A 7,623-nucleotide genomic window follows, 5' to 3' on the forward strand; every position below is an offset into this window, starting at 1 on the left:
AGCGTCATGTAGAGACGGAGTTTTGTTGAGCTCCTCATGAGAACGACTAATGTCAGAATATTGCTCTTTTAAAACCACTTGAACGGACTCCAAGCGACTTGATACACAAGTTATATCTGTTGGGGAATATTTTCCAAGGCCCATAACTTTGACCCAGTTTATCAGTTCAAACTGTCCTGACTGAGCACACGCACCTCGTAACCTTGGCTGCTGTGCTCTCAGTGTTCTGTCTCCCTGTTCCTGCCTGTTGACGTCAGCTGATAGAGGTGTTATGATTTTATCTTGTTATGCAGCATGTTGATGATGCTCTCGGAACTAGCTAAATACATGGGTCTGGGGTAGATTTCTTGAGAATTGACGTGGCAACTCTACCGTGCAGTCAGATCGTGGCTGCTGTGACTTGTGATGTGAATTTGTCACAAAGTGAATAAAGTCAGTATGCTAGACAGTGGGACGGATAGTTAAACCTTTTATATAATTGTTGGATGTTACATATAGTCTTGTGATTTTAATGTTGTGCGCTATTTAGCGATGAACTCTTTTTATTTGCATGCTTGTTTAACCTTCTCAACGAACTGTCACAACAAAGACACAGACACTGCTGATTGACACACCGGCACCCAGTGAAAATCAGCGATCTCATTCGCCAGTTGCCAAATCCACTCCCCCATAAATACGCCGACTACCTGCTAGACGGCAGCTATTCTTCTCTTGACAGTTGTTGCCTCACCTCGCCGCAGATCGGACCGGATCGGATCCCTCCTCATGCTCCTCCTCACCTCGCAGCAAATCGGACCGGATCGGATCCCTCCTGCTCCTCCTCACCTCGCCGCAGATCGGACCGGACCGGATCCTTCCTGCTCCTCGCAAAGAACGGACCCCTGCAGTTCCTCTTCCTGTCAGCTGGACCAGACCCTCCTCTAACCATCGGATTCAACGCTCAAACAAACTCCAGATAAAGGGAAGTGGCTATTTCTCCTGCTTTTGGGCGTCTAGTTTTACATCACGAAAATTACATTGTTGTCCCCTCCCCTGAGTCTCCTTTTGTTGTTTACCGAGGGCTCCGCGACCAGAGGCTGACGGACATAGTGCGGCGGGCCGGCAACATGGAAATCCTGGCACTGGATTTCCTGGAACGGACTTGAACATTGCACTTCTGCCTGGCAAAAACCCGGAGTTGAGTTTGCTTCCAAGCGGACAGGACTTTCAGGATTTTATCAACCCCTGCTAGAACTGTAATTCTTAAGTAACTGGTTTATATTTATTGAACATTATTTTAAGCTTACGTTATTTTAAGTATTTATCAAAGGAGTGTTTTTAAAGTAACTTTGTATAAATAAACCATTTTACACCTATTGTGCTGTCCTTCTCAATGTATTGGTGTGGCCGGGAATCCGAATATTTTAATATAAATTTGATGTTAACAGGCCTCACTAGGCTGTTACAAATTCTCCGGCCGAAGCTCCAAATAAACCATCAGTGTTTGACATCAAAGCTCCTGCTCTTCCCGTGTCTCTTTCCTGAGTCGTTGACTCCCACTGCATTGCTGCTACACAGAAGTTTCCCTTACAAATTGGCGTTGTCAGCAGGATACCAACAAATCTTCAGAACTGGTAAGTGTAATTTCAAATCTACATTTGGACATTGCCTTACCAGAATCTGTGATTGACAGTATCCTAAAATTACCTGTGAAACTGAGCGGCTGTGTTTCGTTTTTGGTTAATGAACATTTGGGGATAATAAACCCAGGGGATCAGTGTCTGGGGACTCAGTCCTGGCTGATTTCCTCTGTGTATGCTACTCGGGACGGAAGTGCCATACAAGCATGCACAGCTCATGTTTAGAGAGACCTTAAAGGAGGGGCATCAGTGAAGTGGAGCTTCTGTATGAAAGCAATGTAAAGATTTGTATTGAACGAATCGCCGAATTCTGGGGGTTTCAGCGGCCAACACAGCAGTTGAAAATAAGCAGCCGGAGATATTACTGCTATCACCTCTGTAAACACGGCTCCAGCTGCAAGCTCGGGTGTGTGTGTAAAACCTCCCCGTGTTTGTGGGGCTGGAGAAGTGCAGCTGAGAGGGAGAAAGTCACAGCTTTTTGTCTATAGCTTTAACTCACACCACCGCCGTCTCTATTAAAAACAAGATGGTCAAAAAGCATTCGTTGTTTGTGACGTCTTCTACATTGCTGGCAAGGCCGGGGCAGCGCGAGGTGCGTGCATCACCCGATGCGCCACAGCTCTCTACTCTGCTGGAGGAACATTCTCTATGTTGCTTGGAAGCGTTCCCTACATTATTGCTGGAAGAGCTGGTGGCGGTCCGGGGTGCATACATAAAATGATAGGCTAATTGATCACGGATGGGCAGTGGCAAGCAAGTGTAGAACAAAACTGTGTTTCATCGTTTTGATGAACTCGATAGCAAGTGTATAGGCTGGTCGAGTAGGACTACAGTCAACTGGGCTGTTGTTGGAGAGAAAGGGTAGAGGAAAAAGTCTGTGCGCTCCTGATCGGGGGGGCACAGCGCCACTAGAATAGAGTAGTGGTGTCGCAAGAGGATAAGCTAGTTATCGCTCTTGGACGGCTTTCAGGCACCGATCTAGGACTTGTATACAAGGGTGGACGCGTGAGTCAAGGCGCCCCATCTATAATTCCCCACCCCCTCTGAAACCTCTTAATTCGGACTAAATTGAGCTGGATGAGCTTTGCTGTCACGCTGGTGTTTATTACGAGTTCATGTTTGTTTGTCTGATTGTTTGTATGGGGGGTCTATATTGGTTTGTCTACCCGCCGTCTTGTGTATGTTTTGTAACAACTAATAATGAATCAGTCCATAGACAGGGTAAAATGACCTCAACTTTAGTTATCTCACCACAAATAAATGACTTGAGAAAAATAAATAAAATAAAGATGTAAAGCAAAATTCTGGTAGTATAAATGTGCTGCAAAATGAAAATAAATAGCAAAAGAGTGTTTGTATGTCCTGCATCTGAGTGTGCAGAGGAAAATGTAAACAAGAAGCCCACTGTTCAGGGTGTGAGCTGTAGGTGTAAGAAGAAAATAAGATTATATTGCTTTAAGAATCCATTCTTAAATGGTATTGCTGGTATGTTAAGATATGTTTATATATATGATATGATATGATATACTTTATTAATCCCCATGGGGAAATTGTTTCTCTGCAATTGACCCATCCTAGTGTTAGGAGCAGTGAGCTGCCATTTTGAACAGCGCCCAGGGAGCAGCGTAGGGAACGTTGCCTTGCTCAGTGACACCTCGGTAGCACTTGGTCTTGCCGGGACTTGAACTGGTGACCTTCCAGTTGCCAAGCCAAGTCCCTATCTACTTCGCCACCACCGCCCTTGTGACCTTGTATAAACCCTATGCCCGGTCCTGCGCCCGAGACCCTCAGAGACCTGCCTCAGGGTTGCAAAATCTGTTTTTTTAGGTCAATGTTGTATTATTTGTTTAATTTATTCTTAAATGTATGTATTGTATGGTAATAATGAATACAAACGTAATGTATTGAACACATTCCGAAACTAGACTCAGACATAATACTAATTGTTGTTGAAAACGTTTGCACTGTTGCTGCAAAATGGAAACTTTGTTGATTATCTATTCAACTGGCCACTGGATTCAGATAATTGATATAAGTTGAAGTTCAATTACAGTTTTTAAATATAGTTTAACATTCTTTATTAAACTGCTTCAAATTATTTCTCATATCAACCAATTGGTCTCTATAGACATTACTAAAATTAAAATAGTTGTTAAACTACTGACAACTTTTCTGAAACCGAGCTTATGAACAACAGAGTGAAGGTGGCTGGTTAAGCCAGCATCAATATATTTGTTGAAGTTTTTATTGTGTGCATAATAAATGTGTTAAATTAATTAAGCAATTCTTTAAAAAGTAAAATGTTGCAATCTCTTTAAAATAGGTAATTACAGTTAAAAAATAGATGTTGTTTTCCAAGGGCCTCTCTTTCACAGGCCCACACTTTGAATCATGACACTTCCAAGTCCAACAGAGATCAGTATCACTTTGTGTTGCAAGCCAAATCCAGAGGTTCTACTCGAGCCCAATTTAAATACCATATACCAACATATTGGTTCTCATAACATTCTCACTGCTGTCCCAAATGTTTTTAAATCTTGGCCAGACACACACACACACACACACACACACACACACACACACACACACACACACACACACACACACACACACACACACACACACACACACACACACACACACACACACACACACACACACACACACACACACACACACACACACACACACACACACTGTGTGCTGTATTTTTGAATGCTGAGTGCTGCTGTTTGTTATATGTGGAAAATCAATAAAAATATTTGAATAATAAAAGTCTCAAAATGCTACAACTACTGTCACAAACTGGATGAATGTGAAGTGTGTTGTTAAAGGAGGATGAAAGCGTAATTAAGGAGCACTATTGGAGTGACTTTGATGGTCATTGGACTCAGGATTCATTCATCTGGATTCCCGCTGTATGAAGAAATGAAAGGACGGCGCAAGTGGAAACAATTCACAAAGGGATTAAGCTGTTTAAAACACACGCTCAAAGTAAGCCGGATTTTGCCGATGTGTTCATGAAGATTCAAAAGTCGTAAATAATCTACAAAATGGAGGAGACCGATCTGATCGGAGCAACTGTGACAAATAATCCAACTGAAACCGGCATGGACAATGACTATGTTTTAAAAATGCACTTATCCAGACAAGCCTGGTTTGGACACTTTACGGGCAGAAGAAACATTTCTATTAAAGAAAGAATTATACATGTCTGTCTTTGTATGCCTTTATTAGCTACTAACTTGAATTTGTATTAAAATTAATTAATCAATTTTTGTTTATATTGTATTGTAATGTAGAGACAAGGCTTTTAGAGACAATCATGTATTACGTTACAATTATATGTAAAAAAAAAAAGATGTCTAAATACGATATTTGGCCTCAAATCATCTGAGGCCTGGTACCCCCTGCGATCTTTGGCGCGCCCCCCCCCTCCCCAGGTTGGGAACCACTGTGTTAGAGGGTCACGGTTTTTCTCAGGACTCCATTTGGTTGATCACTTCTCTGATGCAGGTATCAGCTTTCTGCTTTTTATCCAGCTTGGCAACAGTGAGATTTGAGCGGTTATTTTGGGACAAATATCGACTCTGTGTTTGTTTATCTACTAAACGAAAGCATACAAATACATATTGTCATTTAGGCCTGTTATCAGTTACTGATCCTGGATTACTGAGTGATATAAATGTGGGAATCTGACGTCATTGTCACCTGATGCGGTCACATGACCGGTGACCAGGTAAACAGGAAGCCATAAAAAGTTTGCCGTCAGTTCAAAAAAAGTCTCTCTTGGCTGCCTGTCACTGGTCTTCTCACAAAGGTAGGAATAACAGTTTTAAGGTGGTTTTATGATCTTTTAAATTAACTTATGCAAGTGGCTCATTTAGTTTGGTTTTATTAGGGCGAGTGCAAGACGAGAGTTTACCATTGACGGAGGGAAACTCTCCCGACAGGCACAAGACCGGGTCTGTTATGAGTCATTTGCTTTTAAATGGCGTTTTTAATTGTGTTTTAAGCAACTTATTCATGTGTTTTACAGAGCTTAATGTACACAACCGGCCCAGCTACCCGGGATATTAAGCGACCATTTCCCCGGCAGGATTAAGCTGAGTTGGAAATATACTCTCTTGGAAGTATGCCTTGTTTTTAACTCTTTCATTTTATATTGAATTGGTGAATGAGGCTGGCAACTAACATGTTATGTTGTTTACTTTTCAAAAGGACCAGGCCAGCCACTGTCCTATAGTGTTTCTTGTGTATTTTCTTGTGTATTTTCTTTCATGTGTAGGTGTATGGCAGTATAATCATTTTATTATTTGTGTCGTAGGTTGCGCTCCTCTGCGGCGTAGGCCTGGGCCCGGGTGGAACGCTGCCTGCCTTCAGTGTAGGGACTGCACGGTGTGACACTTTCTTTTCTGTATGCTAAATATCTCACTGTTATTATTTCATAGAGTTTGTGGTTTAAATATTGCATGCTTGTTGTTTTGGTGTGTGGCTTTTCTTGTTTTTGTTCCTCACGATTAGCAGGCACTGCAACCCAGCGGACCGGGCCTGCCCAACTGAGGAGGGTAACTTATATATGTATTGAATTATATTTGCCATTTTTATACCTTACATGAATTTATATTTTAAACGGTTTCCAAACACTTGTTAAATAAAGCTGTATTATGTTTTTGGAATTCATGCCTCGGTCATAATTGAACCGATTAAGGGAAGCTTTAAAATCGATCCACGACTTAGGGTCTACGGGTTCCTCCTGCCCCTTAGCAGGAGGTGGCGTTGTCAGTGACTAGCTTTACATGTGGCAACCTCAGTCACGGTTACCACATAAATATTATACATCTGTTCTCACTGTAAACATTGCGTCACGATTAAAGCAGTTAATAAAATATAAAAAGTAGCTCATTATCCAGGGGATGCATGCAGAGCTGTCATTGATTGAGATAAGTCCGGCCGTGCGTCACGACTCTTTTAAACATCACCATTCCCGGAAATACATCCACGAAGGAGCTGTGGAGGAACCATCAGTGTATCCTGGGTTAGAGCTCCTCCAGAGCCTCCTCGATGCTCGGTCCTCAATGTGCATTTAGAGTAATGAGATGTCCTTCAACATGGCGCGCTGAAATCTATTTCCGGGTCACTACCGGAGGACCGAGGAGTCGAGGAGGCGGAAATTAGATAAATGGGAATAGGTCCCTTCTGTTCAAAGTACTGTTTCATTCTGCATTCTTTAGAGTTGGATTGTTCCTCCTCAGTGTGAAGCAGCCAGGGAAGCTCTGCGAAAGTAGGTGGGGTTTGCTTCTTTTTTTCTAACTGTAGCTCTGACATTAGAGCATTATCCAAGCAGCCTCTACACTCTACACATTCAATAGTCCTTATTTTAAAGGTCTGGGCAACTAGTTTACACTCGGTTTAAATTCCAATGACAATGTTGAAATAAATATGAAAGTTTAAGTAATTATCCAGTTATCAGATTCCTGTTTTGTGTCATTTTTCACAGTTTGAATGTTAAACTGTAATGTGCCCAGTTATTACACCCTACACTAAAGCACATGTGTCAAACTCATTTGGCCCGTGGTAGATTTAATTTCGGCCCGCAGGATAATTTTTAATTACTATTAGATCTGGCCCGCCGGTATATTGCACGCACACCTTCACTCCATCCTGAGGATTTCCTCAGCTCAAAGCCTGAGCCCACACATTGATGAACAAGATGAGATGCCAAGTATCTGGCTTGAACTAGCATCACAGAGCAGCAAACTGAGTTTCAATGGATGTTTCCTTCTGCACTTTTTTTCTTGAGACAACAGGGCATGTTTGCTTTTTTCTTTGAGGGAAATTGTTTTTTTGAAGCTGTTGTTGGCCTGTGGAAAAATGTAATCATAAGAAATTACTCCGGAAAAGCTGCTGATAAGAAATGAATGCAACTGATTATTTAATGTGTAATGTTGTTTTTATAGGCAATTATTTAAGCTTTGTTAGTTCCAGGTTTAATATAAGTACA

General features: G+C 41.9%; 1 long non-coding RNA gene across 3 annotated transcripts; it reads left to right on the plus strand.

Moving 5' to 3' along the window:
- Positions 1–5,386: 5,386 nt before the first annotated feature.
- On the plus strand, positions 5,387–6,220 carry LOC117467280 (uncharacterized). 3 transcript variants are annotated; one of them, XR_004554369.2, is made up of 4 exons: positions 5,387–5,439; positions 5,659–5,752; positions 5,947–6,017; positions 6,147–6,220. It is a non-coding gene; the product is annotated as an uncharacterized lncRNA (long non-coding RNA). The 3 variants fall into 3 exon arrangements; XR_004554370.2 differs by having other exon boundaries at positions 6,144–6,219; XR_004554368.2 differs by lacking the exon at positions 6,147–6,220 and having other exon boundaries at positions 5,947–6,048.
- Positions 6,221–7,623: the final 1,403 nt, after the last annotated feature.

The sequence above is a fragment of the Pseudochaenichthys georgianus genome, chromosome 22, assembly GCF_902827115.2.
Source record: "Pseudochaenichthys georgianus chromosome 22, fPseGeo1.2, whole genome shotgun sequence".
Taxonomy (NCBI): Eukaryota; Metazoa; Chordata; class Actinopteri; order Perciformes; family Channichthyidae; genus Pseudochaenichthys; species Pseudochaenichthys georgianus.